A 22,581-nucleotide genomic window follows, 5' to 3' on the forward strand; every position below is an offset into this window, starting at 1 on the left:
CCTCTCCCGGGGAGGCTTCACTCCTCCCTCCACACGACACCCCCTCCCACTCCTCTCTCTGTGGGTCGTAAAGTATGAATGAAAGAACTATATCCCGTTACTGCTTTTCTACCACTAGGCATTTTGTAAGTTATTGTGTATATAAATTGAGGTCATTTAGAAATTTTATGTGACTTTCACTTTGAGTAAATCTTTTCAGTACTTAATAACAGTGTTGCTGGAAATTGTTTTCCCGAGGAGAAAACAGCAAGCCCACCACACTGCAGTTCCAACAGGCTTTGTTTTTGTTTTTTTAACTTTTAGAGTGACAGCTATGTAGTTTAAAAATCAGATTTCCATGTAATAATGTACACATGAGTCTAAATTAACAGCAAAGGTGTTTTGTAAAACAAAATCTATCTTTTCCCAAATTCTTTTTTAAAATTAAATAATTCAGAATGCTGTAGAAAATTGTAAGATCTTTCTTCCACATTCTAGAGGAGAGAAATGAGTGGGAGGATTGAGAAGAGAGAGGGAATCACAGAGAGGGGTGGGGGAAGAAAAAGGAGTAGGAAGATAAAGAAGGACACGGGGGAGGAGGGCATGGAGAATGGTGTGAGGAAAAGAGGATAAAATAGGTAGTGAAGAGGTAAAGGGAGAGAAAACAGGCGTGATGGGTACTGTCCCACATGTCCATAGTGCGTGAAATGGGTAGAAATTAGAGCATGGGTGTTGGTGCTTTGAGAGAGTTTTTCTTGACTAGGAGGCAGATCATGAGGACGAAATCAGGGGGAAAACAATCGTAGAGAAACTGCTTATTCCACCACCTTTCTCAAGGCATATGCTTATCTTGTATATCCACAGCTGAGGAGACTGCAGAAGGAAGGTTCCAGGTCTATTCCTCTCACGAGGTGAGCGTGCTTCCATCTGCCGTGCGGTCTGCTTGCTCTGCACATTCCGCCCTGTCATATGCTAACGGCGCCCGTCATATGCCATCCTGGCACAAAGACAAAAGCAGGCAGCTAAATTTGAACGTGGGGAAGAGGGACAGAGCACAGCTTGTTTTCTGTTTTGGAATTCATGATAATACATGGGTTACTTTATTTTTTTAATTTTAATATATTTTCTTTTTAATTGAGGCATAACGTACATAGAGTAAAGTGTACTAATTCCATTGAATATATACACCACATTTTCTTTATCCGTTCATCGGTTGATGGGCACTTGGGTTGCTTCCACGTCATGACAACTTTTTACAGGTATATTACGACCATGTAACCACAAACCAGATTAAGATACAGGACGTTTCTGGACTCCAGTAGGATCCCTTATGCCCCCTCCCCATCAGTATCCCCCCAAAGGTAACCATTTTTCCAGTCTCATTATAAATTAGCTTTGTCTGTTTGATTTATACACATGGAGAGACAGATAGATAAATAAATAGATATTTGTGTTTGACTTCTTTCTCTCATCGTCTTTGAGATTCATCCACATATGGTGTTGTATATGGCAATAATTCATTCTCTTTTTCTGCCATATATCATTCCACAGTGTGAATAAATCACAATTCATCCATTTTGTTGTTGATGGGCATTTGGTTGTTTCGAGCTTTTCGTTATTATGAGTAAAGCTGCTGTGAACATTCTTGTACCTGTCTTGGTGGACACAGACACTCATTTCTCTACTGCATGTACCCAGGATGGGATTACTGAGTCAGAGGGTATGTTTAGCTTTAGTAGGTACCAAACCCCCAGTTACTTTAATCCAAAGTGCCTTGGAGAGAAAAGAATCCGCCATAGAGATTCTTATCTGTAGTTTTTAGAAGACCTAGTAAGTTGCCAGAGGGTGGGAAGTGGGACATAAGGAGTAAACTGACAGGAGATTTTAAAAGAAAAGAAACAGAGGGAAGAAAAGAGAGGGAGGAGACACGGCTCTTGCACATGGGATGAAGACGACTTGCTTGTGGGATGTTGAGGTCAAGGCACATGAAGGTGGTGGAGAGGACACTGTGGCTGTTTTGGGATGGCTCTTCAATATTGAATATTCTCTTGCTAATCACAAAAGAGAAAAATATGGAGAAGACAAAGCTTTCGTAAGAGGTTAAAATTCAGAACTATGCTGTTTGCCTTTAAAAACGAGTATATTGGGCTGGCTCCGTGGCTTAGCAGTTGAGTGCAGGTGCTCCGCTGCTGGCGGCCCGGGTTCGGATCCGGGCGCACACCGACGCACCGCTTCTCCAGCCATGCTGAGGCCATGTCCCACATACAGCAACTAGAAGGGTGTGCAACTATGACATACAACTATCTACTGGGGCTTTGGGGAGGGAGTGGAATAAATAAATAAAATTATAAAATAAATAAATAGATAAAAAATAAAAACGAGTAAATTCATTTACCTGAAGACAAAAACAAAAATAAATACCCCCTGAAATCCCGTTATGTGGCTATCCGGTGGTGGTGGTGGTGGAACCTTGGTCATGTAGAATTTAATGTCCCCAACAGCCACAGACCGTGAATTTTCCATGACTTATTTATTCTAAACAAAGTTTTATTTTTTAAATTTTTTTCCCCCCCAAAGCCCCAGTAGATAGTTGTATGTCATAGTTGCACATCCTTCTGGTTGCTGTATGTGGGACTCAGACTCAGCATGGCTGGAGAAGCGGTGCGTTGGTGCGCGCCCAGGATCTGAACCCCGGGCCGCCAGTAGCGGAGTGCACGCACTTAACCACTAAGCCACGGGGCCAGCCCCTGACTTATTTATTTTAAAATGTATGTTTATTGAAACAGTTCAACTTAGTTATTTTAGAGATAGCATCCTAGAACAACTTTATAATAAGCAAAAACTGAAGTAAAATCAGCCATTTTCTTCATTAACAAAATTTTCATCTATTAACTCATCCCAAACATATATACATATATCCTATCTTCACAGTTAATCTTCAGCCTTCAGGATGACGGGACATCAGATTCCTGGGGAGCCGAGTAGGAGAGATCTGTTCTTCTTGTCTGGGTTACATAAGTTAATCAAAGCAAGGCTTTGGTTTGTCTTTTCAGTCTCCCTGTGCTGAGAGGAGAGAAGGTGGCCATGAATATACAGAAAAGCCGTCGAAAGTTTAAGATCCCCACCCCGTCCGTTTTTCTCAGTGATAAGTTGGTGTTTAGCCACCACCTGAGTAGGATTAACACTGCCCTCTCTTATCCCTTTATTCATTTTACTCACACTTATTGAGTATGTGTATGTATGAATAACTGGTAGTCGCTAAGAGAAGAAAAAAAAATGAATGACATGATTCTTCCCTCAAAGAGTTTAAAATCTTATAGGGTAACTCTAGGTGTATAAAAGTAATTATAACATAAGGTAAATAAAATAAGTAATACAATGGTTTATATACAAAAGGGTAATGGAATCTGGGAAGGCATTGGCTCATCTCAGCTGGGGGATGTCACAGGGTTTCTCAGAGGCTGTCACAGGGTTTCTCAGAGGCTGTGGCATGATAGCTGGTCCTTAGAGATGAAGAAATAGGACTTCAGTAGGTGGAGGGTGGGGATGGGGTGGGAAAGAGCCCAAGTAAAGGCAAAAGGTATGAAAGTGCATGCTATGTAGTGAAAACAAGAAAATGTCACATTTGCTTTAGGTAACTGATCTTCCTTAACAGCTGCTAAGCCCTGGCTTGAGAGAGCCACTCCCATTCCGAATTGTCTCCGATAAAAAAGACCACAGCACTTACATGTCAGAGAGCATTTGGAACACAGTTTTACTGTCTTAAAACAGATACGTGAGCTTCTCTCCTTACAGAAACACATGAGAATTACATTTCCAGAGGTCTCCTGGTAGAGATGTCTTTGGAGGTCCTGCCAATTGAGATCCTTTAGAAAAGGATTCAGAATTTGGTGCTGAACTTGCCCACGCTCTTCTCCTTCCCATACTGCTGCCTAGTTGACCTCGTGAGCTCCTGAATGTCAGCAGGTTTTTGTGAGACAATCTCGGGATTCAGTTAACGTGAACACTCCCCCAAGGTAATGCTCTTTAGTTCATTTTTGGTGGTTTGAAGTTCATTCCTTCTTCCATTCAATCAACAAATATTTGTTGAGGGCCTACCATGTGCCAGAACAGCTTCTAGGCACTAAGATACTGTAAATAGGTAGATGGAAAAGATCCCTGCTGTCCCATAGAGCTTCCCTTCTAGGAAAGCGAGACAGACAATAACTAAGGAAATAAACAAGGAAATTATCAACAAGCAATAAGAGCTACACAGAGAATTAAAATAAGGTGACATAATAGTGAGTGAACAGATGGCTTCTTATATAGGTTGTGTGAGATGGTGACATGAAGCTGAGTTCCGAAGGAGCCCACCATGCAGAGATAGGAGGGAAGCGCATTCCAGGCAGAGGCTCGGTTGGTACAAAGGCTCTATAGCAGGATCAAGTTTGGCATATTTGAGGAACAGAAACAAGGCCAAATTGTCCAGAGCACAGCGAGTGAACAGAGAGAGTGGGTATGAGATGAGTTTAGAAGGATAGCCTGGGGCCAGGTCATAGAGGACTTTGTGACTCAGAGGAAGGAGTTTGGAATTTTTCTGAGTACAATGGGAAATCATTAGAAAGCTTTAAGCAGATGGACAATTTGATCTAGTATATATTTTTAAAAGGTTACTTGGGTGGTTTTGTGAAGAGGGGCAAGCTTGGAATCAGGGAGAGCAGTTAGGTTGGCACTGCAATGGTAAAACAAACACTGATGGTGGCTTGGACTTGGATGGTGGGTGGAGACATAGCAGTAGAGATGGAGAGAAGAGAATGGATTTGGGTGCCTTTGGACTTAGATTCTAGAAGCTATAAGGAAGATGAAAGAAAGAGATCTAGGAAAATTCCTAGATTTTTGGCTGAAACAACAGAGTGATCATGTTGCCTTTTTCTGAGATAGCGCTGCCTGAAAGAAGAGCAGATTTGAATGGGAGGAGGGTAGAATCAAGAGTGCTTTTTTGGGCAAGTTCATTTGAGATGCCTGTGAAACTATTCAAGTGTTAGTCTACAGTTCTGGGCAGAGGTCAGGGCTGGAAACGTAGATTCAGAGAGCCATGGGGCAGGAGGACGAATTCCCTAATGCTCTTCGTTAAATCGCTATCGCCTCTGTCTTCCTCTGCCAACATTCTCTTCTCTTTCCAAATCCCTAGAACCTCACTCTCCAAGACCATGCAGCCACCTTTTCTCAGCCTGCTGGCTCTTTCTCTCTGCAAATATGAGGACCTGAGCTGACCAAAGTCTTTATTGACCCTGATCATTTTTCCATTCAGAACAGGACCACCTACCCATCCGTTCCCATTACCCTCCCCCCATCCCCAGTCTGAGATATACCTACATATCTATGGCAAATGGTTCTTACAACAAATATAGACATAAATACAGGTTAAGAAAAGTTCACTGAATTTAACAGCTGGGAAGGCTTCCAAAATACCAAATAATATCCATTTTTAATGATCTTTGCACTATTTCTCAGATGGAAAAATTGAACTATAGGTGGACTAGGTTTTCATGCAGAGCTTATCAGTGGCAGAGGCAGAAACTAAGTCCAGTTCGGGATCTCAAGTGCTGGGCAGCAGAACCACAGAGCCACTGTAGCACACCCAGCGATCTGAGTCATCTCTAGCTTGAGATGATAACTGCCAGCACACGACCTGTTGCTGTCATTCGGACCAGAGGAAAGAGGCATGAATTGCAGGTCCAGAGCCCGGCACTGAGTATTGGCTCTGACACTGGAAACCAAAAGAAAGGAAGTAATTGTTGAGCACTTTTATGTGGCAAGAACCATGCCAGGTGCTTTGCAGGTTGTCTATCTGAATTTCCACACAAATCCTGTGAAATGATTCCTATCAGCCCCATTTTACAGATGAAGAAACAGGGGCTCAGGCTGATGAAATGATTTCTTCAGTTTGGGAATCAATCTGTTTGATTCTATTATCCTATGTTGCCTCTCCTTGTGTGTCCATGGGCTTTTAACCTTTCTTGGCTGGGGTTTTTTCATTTATTAAATGGGGCATAAAAAAATGATTTTTATAGTCTCATCTAGCTCTGATATTCTGGATTCTAAATGCATTTAAATGTGTTTAATTTTTCAGTTTTCTACTGGAAAGTTTTGAATCATACTGTAACTGAAACGCTTTAGCCAGAGTATGATTTCCACCCCTTCATGGCAAAAGAGGGTAATGACCTCGCATTTGGAGCCTCTGGCACAAAGGGATTTGTTACCCTGACACCCAGAAGCGAAAGGCCACTTAGAAATATAAAGCATACTGTCATAGCTTCTTTGTTCCCCTTGTTTACAGCTCTTGATTTCTTCCTTTCTTTCTTTATCTCTGGAAAATACTTCTCATTTTCTAAATCCTTATGCTTTGAAGACCAAATTTGCCAGAGGAATGTCAAAGGAGACACAGGATGAAACACAGAAGTGATTCTGTTCACTTCCAGCTGCAGAAGCCTGCCACTGCCACCCCAGACCTTGTCATCCTGCCTCCATTGTGAGAGCAGAGGCCTGGCATTCCAGGAGCATCATTTCCTTTAGACTTTGCCAACAGCAAAGGGCAAAGGGCTCTTTCTTAATTGCCTGTCTTTCTGCCTGGGTCCTGAATAGCATTCTGATGGTGGAAAGGGAAAGCAGCACCAGTCTAGTGGTGTGGTGTTTGAGTCAAAACTCATTTTCAGTGCAACAGTTATCTTGGAGTTTTAATCTCATATTATACCATTTTGGTGGTTGTCCATTTATAACACGTTTTAAAATTCTAGCAAGGTGAGTCTTCTCTCTCTTGGTATTCTTGACTAATTATTTACCCAGGAAAATTTAGTATTTTATTACTTTTTTTTTTTTTTTTTTTGGTGAGGAAAATTGTCCCCGAGCTAACATCTGTGCCAGTTTTCCTCTATTTTTTGCATGTGGGATGCCTCCACACCATGGCTTAATGAGTGGTGTATAGGTCCGCACCCAGGATCCAAACGCGTGAATCCCAGGCCGCTGAAGTGGACATGAACTTAACCACTATGCCACCAGGCCAGCCCCTATTAATTTTTCTAAAAAAGATCCAACATGAATTTTTTTTTTAATCATGAATGGGTGCTGGATTTTGTCAAGTAGTTTTTCTGCATCTATTGATATGATCATATGATTTTTCTTCTTTAGCCTGTTGATATGCTGGATTACACTAATTGATTTTTGAATGTTGAATTAGCTTTGTATACTCGGGATAAATTCCACTTGGTCATGGTGTATAATCCTTTTTCTACATTGTTGGGTTCAATTTGCTAATAATTTAAGAATTCTTGCATCTATGTTCATGAGAGATATTGGTTTGTAGGTTTCTTGTAATGTTTTTGTCTGGTTTGTTATTAGGATAATGCTGGCCTCATAGAATGAATTAGGAAGTATTCCCTTTGCCTCTATTTTCTGGAAGAGATGGTAGAGAATGGATATCATTTCTTCCTTAAATGTTTGCTAGAAATCATCGGTGAAACTATCTGGGCCTCATGCTTTCAGTTTTGGAAGGTTATTAGTTATTGATTCAATTTCTTTAATAGAGAAAGGCCTATTCAGATTATGTATTTCTCCTTGTGTGAGTTTTGGTAGAAAAGAGTTTGGAAGAAAGATTTGTGTCTTTCAAGGAACTGATCTGTTTCACCTAAGTTATCAAATTTGTGGGCATAGAATTATTTATAATATTCCTTTATTATCCTTTTAATGTCCATGGGATCAGTATTTATGTTTTTAATGTATTTATATAATATGTTATGTATTTTTAATGTACATGGCTCTTTCATTTCTGATATTAGTAATTTGTATCTTCTCTCTTTTTTTCTTGGTTAGCCTGCCAGAGGTTTACCCATTTTACTGATCTTTTCAAAGAATCAGCTTTTGGTTTTGTTGATTTTCTTTATTGATTCCCTTTTTCAATTTTATTGATTTCAACTTTGATTTTTGTTATTCTTTTCTTCTGCTTACTTTGGATGTAGTTTGCTCTTCTTTTTGAGTTTCCTAAGGTGGAAGCTTAGATTACTAGTTTTAGATCTTTCTTCTTTTCTAATATACGCATTCAATGCTATAAATTTCCCTCTATCCACTGCTTTCATTGCACTCTGCAAATTTTGATAGTTGTATTTTCATTTTCATTTAGTTGAAAATATTTTTAAATTTCTCTTGAGAGTTCTTTGACCCATGTTTTATTTAGAAGTGTGTTGTTTAATCTCCAAATATTTTACAATTTTCTAGCTGTCTTTTTGTTATTGATTTCTACTTTAATTGCATTGTGCTTTGAGAGCACACTTTGTATGGTTTCTACTTTAAAATTTGTTAGTGTGTGTTTTGGCTCAGAATGTGGTCTGTTTTGGTGCATGTTCCATGTGAGTTTGAGAAGCATGTGTACTCTGTTATTGTTGGGTGAAGCAGTGGATAGATGTCAATTACATCCAGTCCACTGGTGGTAGTGTTGAGTCCAACTATAGCATTACCAATCTTCTGCCTGCTGGATCTGTCTATTTCTGATAGAGGGCTGTTGAAGGGTCCAACTTTATAATAGTGGATTCAACTATTTCTCCTTGCAGTTCTATCCATTTTTGCCTCATGTATTTTGACACTTTGTTGGTAGGTGCAAACACGTTAAGGATTATTATGTCTTCTTGAAGAATTGACCCCTTCATCATTGTGTAATGCCCTTTTTCATCCCTGATAATTTTCTTTGCTCTGAAGTCCACTTTGCCTGAAAGTAATATAGCTACTCCGATTAGTGTTAGCATGGTATATCTTTCTCCGTCTCTTGGATTTTTTTTTAATACTACATCAAATCTATCACTGATGAAATTATTTCTTTGGAAAATGTAACTAGTCTTGCAAAAGGCAGTATAGTAAGCTATTTTCAGTCATTCATCTGTCATCAGTCATTTTCAGTCATTCAACCTTAGTATGAATTAATATATAAGATCCTTTCAATAAACAGGTAAAGATAATTTTATGTGGAAGGAAATGGGGAAGTTGTAAGAGATTAAGAGTCAGTAACTGAGACAGGTTAATGGAAACCCCACAGGGAGAAAGGAGAGGTAGTCAAGTGTAAAAGGCAAATCTTCTGCTCCTCAAGATTTTTGCACAAGGCTGATATTGCCTGAATGCTTTACAGCTTTCCTTTCTAAGTGAATTCATTAGCAGTTGTGCACTGAGTATGGACTTGGATATGGACGGGGAGCTAGGAATGCCCATGGGCTCCCAGGAATGACCCAATGACCACAATACCTAGTGGCTCCTCATAGTCTATCTTAGAACTTGCTGTGGTTTCTCTCACTAGGCTTAGGAAATTGAGGGGAGGACAAAATTGATTTCCAGGTTTATTCCCCAAGGTTCCTTTTTGCCACATCCTCTTTTATCATCTCAAACCCTTTTTACTCAGACCACATCAAGGTAGAACAGTATGCCTAGTTATACTCAACTCCAGGAAGCAAGACATTCTTTTGAAGCCCACTTCCTGTCAGAGTGTCTCAGTCTTGAGAGGATCTGTCCAGGCAGGACTGGCCTTTCAGCCAAGCTGAGTATGTGGTGTGTCTTAAACATGTGATTTGAGGAGTGCCAGCAAGGTTGCCACATCCAAAAAATTTCTTTCTCATTCATGCCTAAAATTCCACCCTTAATGACTCATCCTGTTAACACCTGGTGCCTGGAAGGAAAAGACACAGAAAGAAAATGCTGGCTGTTTACTTCCTAATTTTGCTTGGGGATGGCCCATGACTAGGGTCATAAAGGGACCTCTGAGTGTACAAACCGGAATGTCTTACAACTTTCCAGTAAATGCTGACAAAATTCAGTACAAGGCCTGAAGGCTTTGGAGCAGGGGAGAGAAAAATCAAAAAAGGCTTTTAGTGACTACTTCTTAGGGGCAGATTAACAGCCATGAGCTGGGTTTGACCAAATTCAGGCTAGATCATGGCATTTAATAAATGCTCCATTGAATATCCTTGTTTGTGTTAAGTGTGCTATATTACTTATGTTCATGTAAAAGCATATGAATGAGGTTGCATGCTGGCATCCCACTATTTCACTTTGTCTTTATTAGACTGAATTCATTGCTATTCTAGTGATTTGGTGGCTTGACTAAAGTTCTGCTGAGTATTCAAATGACCACTTACTCTAATCTCTCTTCTTCCCATTTTTTCCCCATTCTTTTCTACACTTCTTCCATCAACCGATTCATAGATACACACCCCACAGCAATCTGCACACATTGCTACTTTCTGAGAATGGCTGCATGTAGACATTTATGAGTATCAAATACACACCCATTTTTGGCACCCTTGGGCCAGGCCCTATCCCTAACTCCAGGATTACTGGGGCCTTCTATCTAATCTCTTCAGGCTCTGCTACCTTCAATAATCCCACTTTCATTATGACAGCCCACCTGGGAAAGCTGTAATTCAGTGGGGCAAGGTGGAAACATCCCTGGACACAGTCAGGAGGTTTGGGTTTGGGCTCCTGTTCCACCATTTTCTACTTACAAAGGGTTCTGTAAGATAAATAGAAGTTAGCCAGGTCTACAATAGAAATAAGATCTTACCATGTGGAGGAGAAAACATGTGAAGTATATGCCAGTGTTCAGAACAGAATTATTCACAGTAGCCCAAAGGTGGAAACAACCCAAGTGTTGTTTCAATTTGTTGTGTATCAACAAATGAATGGATAAACAAAATGTGGTATATCCATATAATGGAATATTATTCAGCCATGAAAAGCAATGGAATTCTGACACATGCTACAACATGGATGAACCTTGAAAATATTATGCTAAGTAGAAGAAGTGAGACACAAAAGAACAAATATTGTATGATTCCATTTATACAAAATATCTAGAATAGGAAAATTCATAGAGACAGAAAGTAGATTAAGATTAGCAGGGGTTGGGTGAAGGGGGAATGGGGAGTTATTGCTTAATAGGTACAGAATTTCTGTTTAGGGTGATGAAAAATTATGGAAACAGTCGTGGTGGTTGCACAACACTGTGAATGTAATTATTGCCACTAAATTTTACACTTAAAAATGGTTAAAATGAGGGGCTGGCCGGTGGCGTGGCAGTTCAGTTTGCACACTCTGCATTGGTGGCCCGGGGTTCACAGGTTCAGATCCCGGGTACAGACCTATGCATGGCTTATCAAGCCATGCTGAGGTGGCGTCCCATATAAAGTAGAGGAAGATGGGCACAGATTTAGCCCAGGGCCAATCTTCCTCAGCAAAAAGAGGAGGATTGGCATCAGACATTAGCTCAGGGCTAATCTCCCTTGAAAAAAAAAAAAAAGGTTAAAATGGCAAGTTTTATATATATTTTGCCAAAATAAAAAGATAGTAAGAAGAAACCCCAAACCCCCGGGAGTTTAATAATAAAACTACAGATGTGACTCAAGGTGCCTGGCATGGGAATAGACCCATAGAGCTAGGAAAAGAGTGAAAACTCAGAGGAAAAACAAATATGAAGGCCTAGAATCAAGCAAACCTAGCATGTTTGGGAATGGTAACCCAGCTAACACGAAGTTACCAGGAGCAGAGCAGCAGATAAATCAGGAGAAATGAGCAGATGTCCGATGAGGAAAAGTCGAGAGGCAACTCGACTCAACCCAGGGAAGAGTTTTGAAGCAGGAAGTAACGTATGTATGATCAGGTTTGCCCATGAGGAAAATCCCTCCGGCAAGTGTGGGGGATATATTGCACAAGAACAATATTGAAAGCAGAGGGACGAGTTAGAACACTGCTGGGTTAGGAAAGAAATAAGAAGCCATAGCCTAGGGGCACCACTAATCTGCAGCGTATACAGGGCCCTTTAAGACCCAGTTGAAGTGACAAGAGACTCACCAGGTTCTCTTGGTTTTGTTCCCAGCCTTCACACAAGCTTTACCTGCTCTAACAGGAGCCCACGTGTGTCCTCCACTGGGCTCAGCCTGATACGAAGCTCAGTGCCAAGAATCACCTGAGTGAGCCCCGGAAGCTCTAACCTCCCTGTCCCTCTTCCTGGGGAGGTCCTCTCAGGGAGAATGCCCTAATAACGGAAATGAAAGAGGGGTGTTTCCCTTCAGTCTGAGAAAATTCTGATCGCTCACTTGTCCCCTGATGCTGCCTGTCCTACTTCTCTCATCCAGACTGGGTGAGCCTCTCTCAGCTCTGGAAGAATGCATTTCCTCCTGCTGTCTTGGGTCTCCCTGCCCATTCCCCATCCCCACTGCCCTGGAGGCTGTGTATGGACCCCGCTTCTCACCGGGCCACCCCACTTGCATTCCATGGCTCCCCACCAGCACTGCTGCCCAGTTGGAGGCTCTGTCCGAATCCACAAGGGCTGCCCCCTCTGTCTGCTGTTCACTGGGGGCTCCCAGATCTGGCTCCCTGCCGGCAGCCTCCTGGTTTTGAGCCTCTGTTAAGGCGATGACCTGGGCTGGGGACACTGGGGCTCCACCTCTGTGTTCAGGGACCTCATGTTGGTAGTTTGAAATCAGCCATAGTGGGAATACTTACACCACAGAAATCTGCAAACACCACAAATCAGAGCTTTTCTTTCTGGAGAACCAGTTGTCCTTTGTATCAGTACACCACTGACCGGGCTTCTGGTTCTTTCAGAAGGAAAACAACACTGATCCGGAAGTGTTAGGCAGGGCTTCATTTCTCTCAGGGATCCCCGTCCCCATCACCTCGCAAGGCAGGAGGCAGGGCTCCTGAAGATTTAAAGCTTCTCGTCCCACCCATGTGGTAGGGTTAATTGGGAGAGGCTGGCTCAGTTCAGGAAGACTGGATTCCACCCTTGTAGCCGCTGCCCCCGCCCCAGGCTGTAGGGGCTATATCTGCCTCTTGATACAGCCCTGAGCTGGGGGCACTGGGGCTCCAACATCTGTGTACAGGGACCTCATGTTGGAAGCTTGAAATCAGCCATAGTGGGAGTATTTACACCACAGAAATCTGCAAACACCTCAAATCAGAGCTTTTCTTTCTGGAGAACCAGTTGTTCTTGAACTGAGGCTGAGTTCTTCAGCAGGAGGGTATTTGTGTGTGCCCTTCAATGACAGGGATCCTGCTTCCTATAATTCTCGAACCACATCTTCTCTGCCCATGTTCCTGAGGTTCAAATGCAAGAGAGGCCGCCCCCCTCCCAAGCATTTGGACGGGTCTCCTCCAAGCCCTTCTTGCAGGAGCCAGACACGTCAGGTACGCTATCTATCTATGAAGCCTCCAGGCTGTCTTGTCTCTGACAGTCCTGGTTGCAACTGGAAGGGCCTGAAAGGTGTTAAAGGACAGAGAGAAGAAAGTTGTAATCCATTTGGTTTACTGTGTTTAAGTTGTTAGGGCTTTGATACATTTGAGGTTGTGTACATTATTGCTATTGTCTTTGTCATGAGGTGGGTGCAATTGTCATAAGATTACACCTTGAATCCCAAGCTCCTGCTCCCTGTTATGGATTGAGTTGTGTCCCCCCAAAATTCAGAGGTTGAAGTCCTAACCCCCAGTACCTTAGAATGTGACCTCATTTGGAAATAGGGTTGTTGCAGATGTAGTAGTTAAGATGAGGTCATACTGGAGTAGCGTGGGCCCCTAATCCAATATGACTGTTGTCCTTATAAAAGGGGGAAATTTGGACACTGGCTCGCATACAGGGAGAAAGCCACGTAAACTTGAAGATGGCCATCTAGACACTAAGAGAGACACCTGAACAGATTCTTCCCTCACAGTCCTCAGAAGGAACCAACCCTGCCGACACCCTGATCTCAGACTTCCAGCCTCCTGAACTGTGAGACAATTACATTTCTGTTGTTTAAGCCACCCATCTGTGGTACTTTGTTACAGGCTTTAACAAACCAACACACTCTCCAGTAAATTTTCTTTTGTGCCCACACCAGCGTTTGCAGACAAGCAAAACTGTTGTGGTTCACCAAATCCTCAGAATTTTTTTTTAGATGACTGTTTTTATTACTTAGAGTGGGGGGAAACTGAATACTGCAGTGCCATCCAAAATTAGAACTACTGTAGTCCCAACAGTTTAGAAACATTTAAAAAGTTATTTAATAAAAATTTTAAAAACCTTAAGACAGATTAAACTCTATTTACATTGCTCCAAAGTTTCTTTTTGCGTTTGTCAACACAGGTATTTTCACATAGTTGGGATCATTGGCCATGTGCTTTCTTGTGTTCTGTGTTTTTCGTTTAACATTATTTGACAGAAATATTTCTACATACTGATAATGTTCATATTCTTATTTAAATAGCTACATATTATTTTGTGCCTTTCACGTATTATTAGTCATTTATTTTCTAATTTTTCACTATGATTATTTTTGTATAATTTACTTTTTTTACTCCATTTGAACTACTTCCTTGAGGTATATACCCAGAAGAGAAACTCCTGGATGACACAGTTTCCTAGTTCCTGTTACAGATTACTCCATTCCAGTATTCTCTAGACAGACTGAGAGATCAGATCTGTGGTTTCACCAGAAATAAAAACTAAGTGTGCAGGTTTCTCCATCATCTTGAGGTCATTTAGTTTTATAATTTTAACATTATTTCCCCTAGTTTAAAAACCTTTCCTAGTCTTCAAGTTGCTTTAGTTTTTTTACTTATGTCACTACTAGGGAGGTAGCCCCAGGCACTTTCAAAGCATCCGTTTATTTTTATATTTTTCCGAGATATGAACGACAGGCAACACACACTAGCTCGCTGGGGTAGCCCCAAGCTAAGCCCCAAGTTGAGCTGCCCCTGCGACCGGTCCTCGCGTGCCCCCACCGCGGGGCTCGCGGCTCCCTCTGGAACTGCGCCCACCAGGGGTCAGCCGAGGCTCAGGTTTGGGCTCTGACTTCCCACAATGCAGCGGGCTCTCTTGTCCGCACGCCGGGAGGTGACAGGCTGCGGCTGCGGCGGCGGAGCCCCGAGGGTTTGCGGGGCGGCCGGGGGGCGGGGCGGCCGGGGGCGGGGCTGAAGCCACAGCTGTCCCCGCCGCGGTGCCCCTCCTGCGGGCAGCGGCCCGGGCCCGGAGCGCGACCTCCCCAGCCTCGGAGACCTCCCCACCTGGCGCTGTACCAGGTAAGGGGGCTCTTCGGGACATCCCTTTGCGGGGTGTGAAGTCTTTTCTTAGTTGTGCCAACGGGAGAAGTCTTAAGCTGCTAAAATTTAGAGATGGAACAACCGGGTTTGCTCTGAGGGATCTATTTTAAAACTCTTGTCTGCGTCTCTTTCTCCCCGTCGCTCCAGACTCTGCTGGGCTTTGGAAGACTGATTTGGGGAGTTTGTGCAGGGTAATTTCAAGTCTTTGGATCATCCATGTGTCTTGTGTATGGCCGCAAACTCCGGGGTGGGGTTAGAATGTGTGAGAACTTGTATGGGTGTGGGCCGGGTTTCTTCAGATGTGTACATGTGTGAGCTCATGAAAAATTAGATGACCATAGGGGTCTGTTTCACAGTGTGGGTGGGGCTCCCGCGTCCCCGCAGTTCCAGGTACTCAGTGAGTGGCTCTGTCACGTGCCTTGCCTCCGCCACCCTATCAGGAGGTGGCTATCCTGTGATCTAAGCCAGCGGGTGTCCTCAAGTTCTAATAGACCCAGACACACCGCACGCCAGGACTACTCTCCAGGACACTGCTTCCAAGCGGTCCCTGCTGCCGCAGCCCAGAGCGCGTCACAGCACAGCTGACCCTAGTTTGGGGATCCCACAGTGAGCTTTTCAAAAGGTGAAGTTTGGCAGATATAAAGCCCTGGAATATAGGGCACCTGGGATAGCTTAAGCTTGTTGGTGTCTGTCCTCCCCAGCCTGTTTCGGGGTCACACTGCATGGCTCCATCCATTCGGGCTCACTTCCTGTGACCCTAGTTCTCCCCTTGGTAATCACGCCAGCCCGAAATAATCCCAACCTGACAGCCCTGGGCTGCAATTCTAAGGTGACTTCACCTTTGCCCACTTCTAAAGGCTCAGAAAAGCACTTTAATCCTCTGATCCCTATCCCCAATGTAAAATAAATTATATTTTTAAAGGTGTATTTTTCTTTAAAACCTTCACCCTATATTATGTACATTCCAATAAATATTGATTTATTTTACTTGTGAAATCTAAGCACTTTCATTTATTGCTTAGTAATAAGTATTATAATTAGGAAAACTACCTAAAAGACATATTCTTCAGGAACATGATCCTAATTAATAAATTAGCTGATAGCAAAAGGCAGAAGATGGGAAATCACGCAAGCTTGGTTCTAAAACATTTCTGCCTCTAAGAAGAGAAGGTTGGATGATTAAATTATCTTTAGTGTTCCTTCCAAATGTAAAATGCTATCAATGAACACAAATTCCTTTTTTGCTAGACACACCTCTTGATTTGAGATAATAATCAAAAACAAGAAAATTCTTTCAAAATGTTCTCACGTTACCAATGCCCAAGGAAAAAAGGTAAGTCTAAGAGTTGTTAGGATTCTAAATCTTTGTTAAGCAGAAATTGTTAATAGTCCTTAGCCCTGTCTCTGGGTACTTTCCTCCAGAAGTGTCAGGTCTCTATCAAAATATGCAATTATTAATTGCTCATGATGTATAATATGTTCTGTTTGGAAAATATTTGTATTTTCCACATCTAACATTAATATTCATTTAAAAGCATTGTGTACTTGTGATTTCCATTATTACCCAGTGATTCCCATCATGAGGTCCTTGGGTAGTGGCAATAAACCCAAAAGATAAACCAAAATCTAGTAAGTCATTAATAGTCACCAACATCCATAAGAACTAGAAGGCACAGTTTGAAGCTTAAAAGGAGCAGTTTAAGGATGTGTTAAAGATAACTTTGCACAGTAAATTGGAAGTGTCAGTGAGCCCGTAGCCTCAAGAGATTCATATGGAAAGACACTGACACCCATATAAAGAAACTGAAATATGAGTTCATGGGCTCACGAAAAATAAGCAGATCAGATGTTTCCGACATCAACTATAAATACATGCACTTTAGGTAAACAGTTGGCCCATTGCTTTTACAACCTTCCAATGGCCTTATGACTTCAGAAAACGGCACAGCCAGCACAGTTCTTGCTTCTGAAGGAGGTAAATAAAAAAATTGACTTCTAGCCACAGACTGGAGTTTACAGGAGTTAGCACAAACAAGCAACTTGTAATTTACTCATTTCTTGAGCAGATATTTATCAAGCACCTAGTAAGCACAAGACTGGACTCATTGCTTTAGCCCACACCTAGCAAAAATAACTGCGGGTATGACCTCTTATTGGGGGCTGTGACATTAGGACCATATAAGTAGGGGCGAGGATATTTCTCAGACACTGAGGAAGCAAAAGCATCTCTCAGAAGAACCATGAAGACCTGAGAAGCTCAATTTAAAAACACACTATTTATTTTGGAGGGAGAAATGGATAGAGAAAGTACCTCGAAATATTTCCCTTTAGCTTCCATCTTTGTGGTGCCAATTTTTAAAAAAATTCTTCATTATATGATGATATTAATTATTCTAATAATATAGTCATGTAATATGAGAGTATAGAAGCCATAATTCTGATTAACTTGAGAGAGCTAATCATATGTGAACTATCCTAACTTTCTAATAATAAAAAACCCACCGTATTTATATTCATATATTTGTTCAATAAACATCGTAGCACTGTGCTAAGATTGGAAATACAAAGATGAATAATTGAATCCCTGACTTTACGAAGCGGATCTAGTTGGGGAAATCAGCGCACAGATAATTAGAATACAATGTATGTTTGGTATGGTGATAGATATCTGCTCCTGCTGTGGGCTCCTATTCCAGTTTGGTGAGGTTGGTCGAGAAAGGCCTTCTGGAAAAGTCAATGCCTGAAGTTAGTAGTAAAGGATGACTAACTTTTAGCCAGGAGTGGGGAAAGAGAGCTCTAGGAAGAGGGACAAACGTTAACAAAACCATAGAGGTAAAGTGATGAGATATGAGGCCCCGAAAGATAAATAAGACAGAAGAGGGGGCTGGCCCGGTGGCATAGCAGTTAAGTTTGTGCGCTCTGCTCCGGCGGCCCAGGGTTCACCAGTTTGGATCCTGGGTACGGACCTACTTACTGCTCATCAAGCCACGCTGAGGCGGCGTCCCACATAGAGCAACTAGAAGGATATACCACTATGACATACAACTATCTACTGGGGCTTTGGGGAGAAAAAAGGAAAAAAGGAGGAAGATTGGCAACAGACGTTAGCTCAGGGCCAATCTTCCTCAAAAAAAAAAAAAACCAAAAGAACCCCACCCCAAAAAAAAAAGACTAAAGAGAGAGGCAGGGGTCAGATCACAGAAGGCCATGTGAGGGGAGGGGAGCCACTGAAAACTTTAGTGGGAGATTGACAGGATCATATTTGCTTTAGGTAGCTCACTCTGAAGCCTGAGTGAAGGATGGACTTAAGAGGCCAAGAGGCAGGAAGAACTGTTAGGAGGCTGTAGCAGTGATTAGGAAAGAAATGATGAGAGCTTAGTATTTGTAGAAGGCCTTACCACTTTCAGCTTTCTCATACATTATTTTGTTTGGCTGTCATAAGCAGCCTTTGCAGTCAGTAGGGTAAGATTCCTGTGTTCATTTTGTAAGTGCTTACCTGTGCTTTGTGTACATCGTCTCTGACCGTTATAAAAATCCTTCAAATTAAGTATCATTAGCCCACTTTACAGACGTTGATACTGAGGCAGGGTCAGGATCAGCCCCAGGTCCAGTGTCTAGTGCAGAACTCATTCTGAACAGAAGGTGGGTCCTCTTCCTCTACAGAATGAAGCAAGACAACCCTTCTAGGCAAATCTACACCCTAGGAACACTTCTCAGGAGTCAGCATGGCAATAGGACCACAATGCTCAGCTTGTTAAGTGGTTCTGTGTCTGCATTTAAGAGTCCCGTTGAACAAAAACAGTGTGGTAGTTCCTCAAAATATTAAGCATGAATTATCATGTGATCCAGCCATTCCACTTCTGAGTGTATACCCAAAAGAAGTGAAAGCAGGGTCTCGAACAGATAACTGTACACCCACGTTCATCGCAGCATTATTCACAATAGCCAAAAGGTGGAAGCAACCCAGGTGTCCATTGATGGATGAATGGATAAACAAAATGTGGTATACACATTGAGTGGAATATTATTCAGCCTTAAAAAGGAAGGAAATTCTGACACATGCTACAGCATGGATGAACCTTGAGGACATTGTGCTAAGTGAAATAAGCCAGTTACGAAAGGACAAATATGGTTAGATTCCTCTTATAGTAGTCAAATTCATAGAGATAGAAAGTAGGATGAGGGTTGCCAGGGACTGGAGGGAAGGAGAAATGGGGAGTTGTTGTTTAATAGGGTACAGAGTTTCAGTTTGGGAAGATGAAAAGACTTCTGGAGATGGATGGTGGTGATGGTTGCACAACAATGTAAATGTCCTTATTGCCTCTGAATTATACATTTAAAAATGGTTAAAATGGTAAATTTTATGTTATGTGTATTTTACCATCAAAAATTCCCATTGAGCATCACATTATGATCAGCTGACCAAAGTCTAGGAGCTTATGATACCTTAGTGATAAGGAAGACTAGGAAATGCAAATCAAAAATTAAAACAGACATCTCATAAAACCCAGCCCAAGAAAAGAATGCTGGCTGGATTCCTAGGGGACAGATCACAGAAATGTAGAGCTGGAAAGTACCACAGATACTGTTTGGTTCAGTCTCTACCTTTCGCAGATGAGAAGAGTGAGGCCCAGAGTTATCAAGTGACTTGCCCAGAGTCACTGAGCAAGTTCAGGCAAAGGGAGCATTCAAAGCAAAAATCTGGCCTCTGCCAAACAATAGTGCTTGGCACTGACAAGGAACCTCTTTGGGCTGACAGACAGAGGTGTACTCTGGCTTTCTTTTTAAGCAGAAAGAGAAACCAAGTTTCCATCTTTATCAGCCTTGCTACAGCAAATTGGTAGGATTACAATTACTGAAGAGACTCACATGCTTAGAATTTGGTGTTTGGTTGCTGGCTTTGCCTAGGTATCAAGACAAAGGTGGGAAAGTGGGGAGAAGTTAGAGTTTGTTCATTCATTCGTTATCAAATACGTGAGGGCCTATGTTGTGCCAAATATCCTCTCCAGTTTCCAATTTTTCTATCTGGTAACAACTGTCTGCCAGCTTTATTCTAGATGTTCTGCCAGTCACCGTTGGACATAAACTGCTGAGTTACATACACCTTCATTGACTCCTGGAGAGCTCAATAGAGGAACACGTAGAGTTCGAGGGGAAGTGATATGGGGTGCAGTGGGAGGATGCCAAATGCCAAAGAGAATTGTGGTTCCAGCAAGGAAGCCACCCAGAGCTACAGGATTCTCAGGAGGACAGGTGTTTAATAACGCAGATGCAGAAGGATTGGAGTCCTGCTCATGTAACTTGCCCTAGCACAGACCAAGTGTGGGGACTGCCTACAAGTCTTAATGCCTGCATGCAGGATCTAAGTGATACCCACAGAAACTCCAAAAGATAGACAAAAAGAGTAATACACGGAGACAAGCAGAGGTACAAAGAGAGAGAGAATGGAAGACAGTGCAATCTGGAAAAACCCTGATTTTCGAGGAATGACACCCCCATCTTGTGGCCTATGAAGATAAAGCCAGGTTGGCTTTTCACAACTATGTGCATAAATGTAATTAGAGTCTTTTTTTAAATCCAGTATTTGGATCTGCCTGCTTCCAGGAGACCTGAGGTGTAGGACACAAGGTAAAACATAACTTAAAAAATAAGGTACTCGGGTGGTTTGGTAAAACAAGCACCAGCTTTGAAACCACTTAAGAAGGAGGGGCCCATCAGGAAAGGCATGGTGCCCAGCATGTAGGAGACACACAGGACATTCTAGCTATTTTTAAAATTATAAAACATAGAAATGGTCATAGCAGTGAAGCAGAAATGGATCCACTAGGTATCCTGAGATGAGACGTTTTGGCATGAAATTTGGCTTAAGTTTCTTGGAAGCCACAATAGAAGAGGAAACAGGTGGGGTTATATCCTTTTCTTATTCTGGCAAGCTGAAATAAACAGATTCAACTACGGAGAAGACTCTTTTTTCTGGAAGTAATTCAAGGAAGGATTTATCACGTGGGCTACCTTGAGTACAGTTTTGAAGCTGTGGACAATATCTTCAATAACATTTTATGGACAACTCTGAGAACGTCTTGCAGATGAATGGTTTTCATGCAATGACATTCTTCCTATCTTTGGTGGAAACTATCTGGAGTTATTACTGAACGTGTGAAGTATTTTTCTGTTAGAGTGCAGTAGTAGTAGAATTCCAGGAGAGCCACTTTCAGGAAGTTACCTAAAGATGAGTCATCAGAAGAACCTGGGGAAATGGGCAGAATTGGACAGCTGAGCCGGAAAAGGCCTAATTGACCATTGAGCTTGGTCATCTTTCCTGTTCTCATGGAGTAGAGGATCTCTTGGCAAGAAACAAGAACTAAGTGGTCCAACAGGCATTTAAGTTTGAAGCAAGACTAGAATAAGCCCTGTGCTGCTCTTGACACAAGAGGGCAGGCTGGGGGATGATAATGCCTGTTCCTGATGGGGAGGCCAGCAATTAACTAGCCCATGAATACACTTCAGATAAACTAAACCTCCTGTTTAGTTTATCTATTTGAATCAGATAAATCTGGTTCAGATCCTCGGGCCGGCCCCGTGGCTTAGCGGTTAAGTGTGCGCGCTCTGCTACTGGCAGCCCGGGTCCGGATCCCGGGCGTGCACTGATGCCCCGCTTCTCCGGCCATGCTGAGGCCGTGTCCCACATACAGCAACTAGAAGGATGTGCAACTATGACGTACAACTATCTACTGGGGCTTTGGGGCGGGGGGAAAGGAGGAGGATTGGCAATGGATGTTAGCTCAGAGCCGGTCTTCCTCAGCAAAAAGAGGAGGATTAGCATGGATGTTAGCTCAGGGCTGATTTTCCTCACACACACACAAAAAAAAGATCCTAGTTCTGCTACTTACTAGCTATGTGATTTCACAAATTAGTTTTTCTGATCCTCAATGGGATATTAATATCTACTTTGTCTGGGTCATTTTACTGATCAGAGATAAAATGTGTAAATAATAATAAATAATAAGAGTAGCTAACAATTATTGATGCTTACCTCAGATGGAGCATTATATTAAGTGCTTTACGTGTATTATTTTATTCTTTGAAGCCATTCTCTGTGGTACCTACTACCTGGCACTTAGTAGGTGCTCCACATATGGTGTATGTTAGTATTATTAGTATCAGTTATAGTAACAAACTGCTTAGGTAAAAATGAAACAGGCCCTCTTTGCCCTGGGATTTAGTGCCTAGAACAGGTTGGCATAGTCCACAGGCCTAATCTGGCCCACTGTCTGTTTTTGTACAGTTGGTGAGCTAAGAATGTTTTTTGTTAATTTTTTTTGGTGAGGAAGATTGGCCCTGAGCTAACATCTGTGCCCGTCTTCCTCTATTTTGTATGTGGGATGCTGCCACAGCATGGCTTGATGAGTGGTGCATAGGTCCACACCTGGGATCCAAACCCGTGAACCCTGGGCTACTGAAGCCGAGCATGTGAACTTAACCACTACACAACCAGGCCAGGGCCTAAGAATG

At 42.3% G+C, this 22,581-nt stretch overlaps 1 protein-coding gene across 1 annotated transcript in view; it reads left to right on the forward strand.

Moving 5' to 3' along the window:
- Positions 1-15,028: 15,028 nt before the first annotated feature.
- The window catches only part of EXTL3 (exostosin like glycosyltransferase 3), a 122,085-nt gene continuing 114,532 nt past the window's right edge, over positions 15,029-22,581 (forward strand). Inside the window, exon 1 of the mRNA XM_087437380.1 lies at positions 15,029-15,048. The gene's annotated coding sequence lies outside the window, so the exon portion shown is untranslated. The remainder of the gene's footprint in view (positions 15,049-22,581) is intronic.

The sequence above is a fragment of the Ceratotherium simum genome, chromosome 12, assembly GCF_057802395.1.
Source record: "Ceratotherium simum simum isolate JZ-2026a chromosome 12, ASM5780239v1, whole genome shotgun sequence".
Lineage (NCBI taxonomy): Eukaryota > Metazoa > Chordata > Mammalia > Perissodactyla > Rhinocerotidae > Ceratotherium > Ceratotherium simum.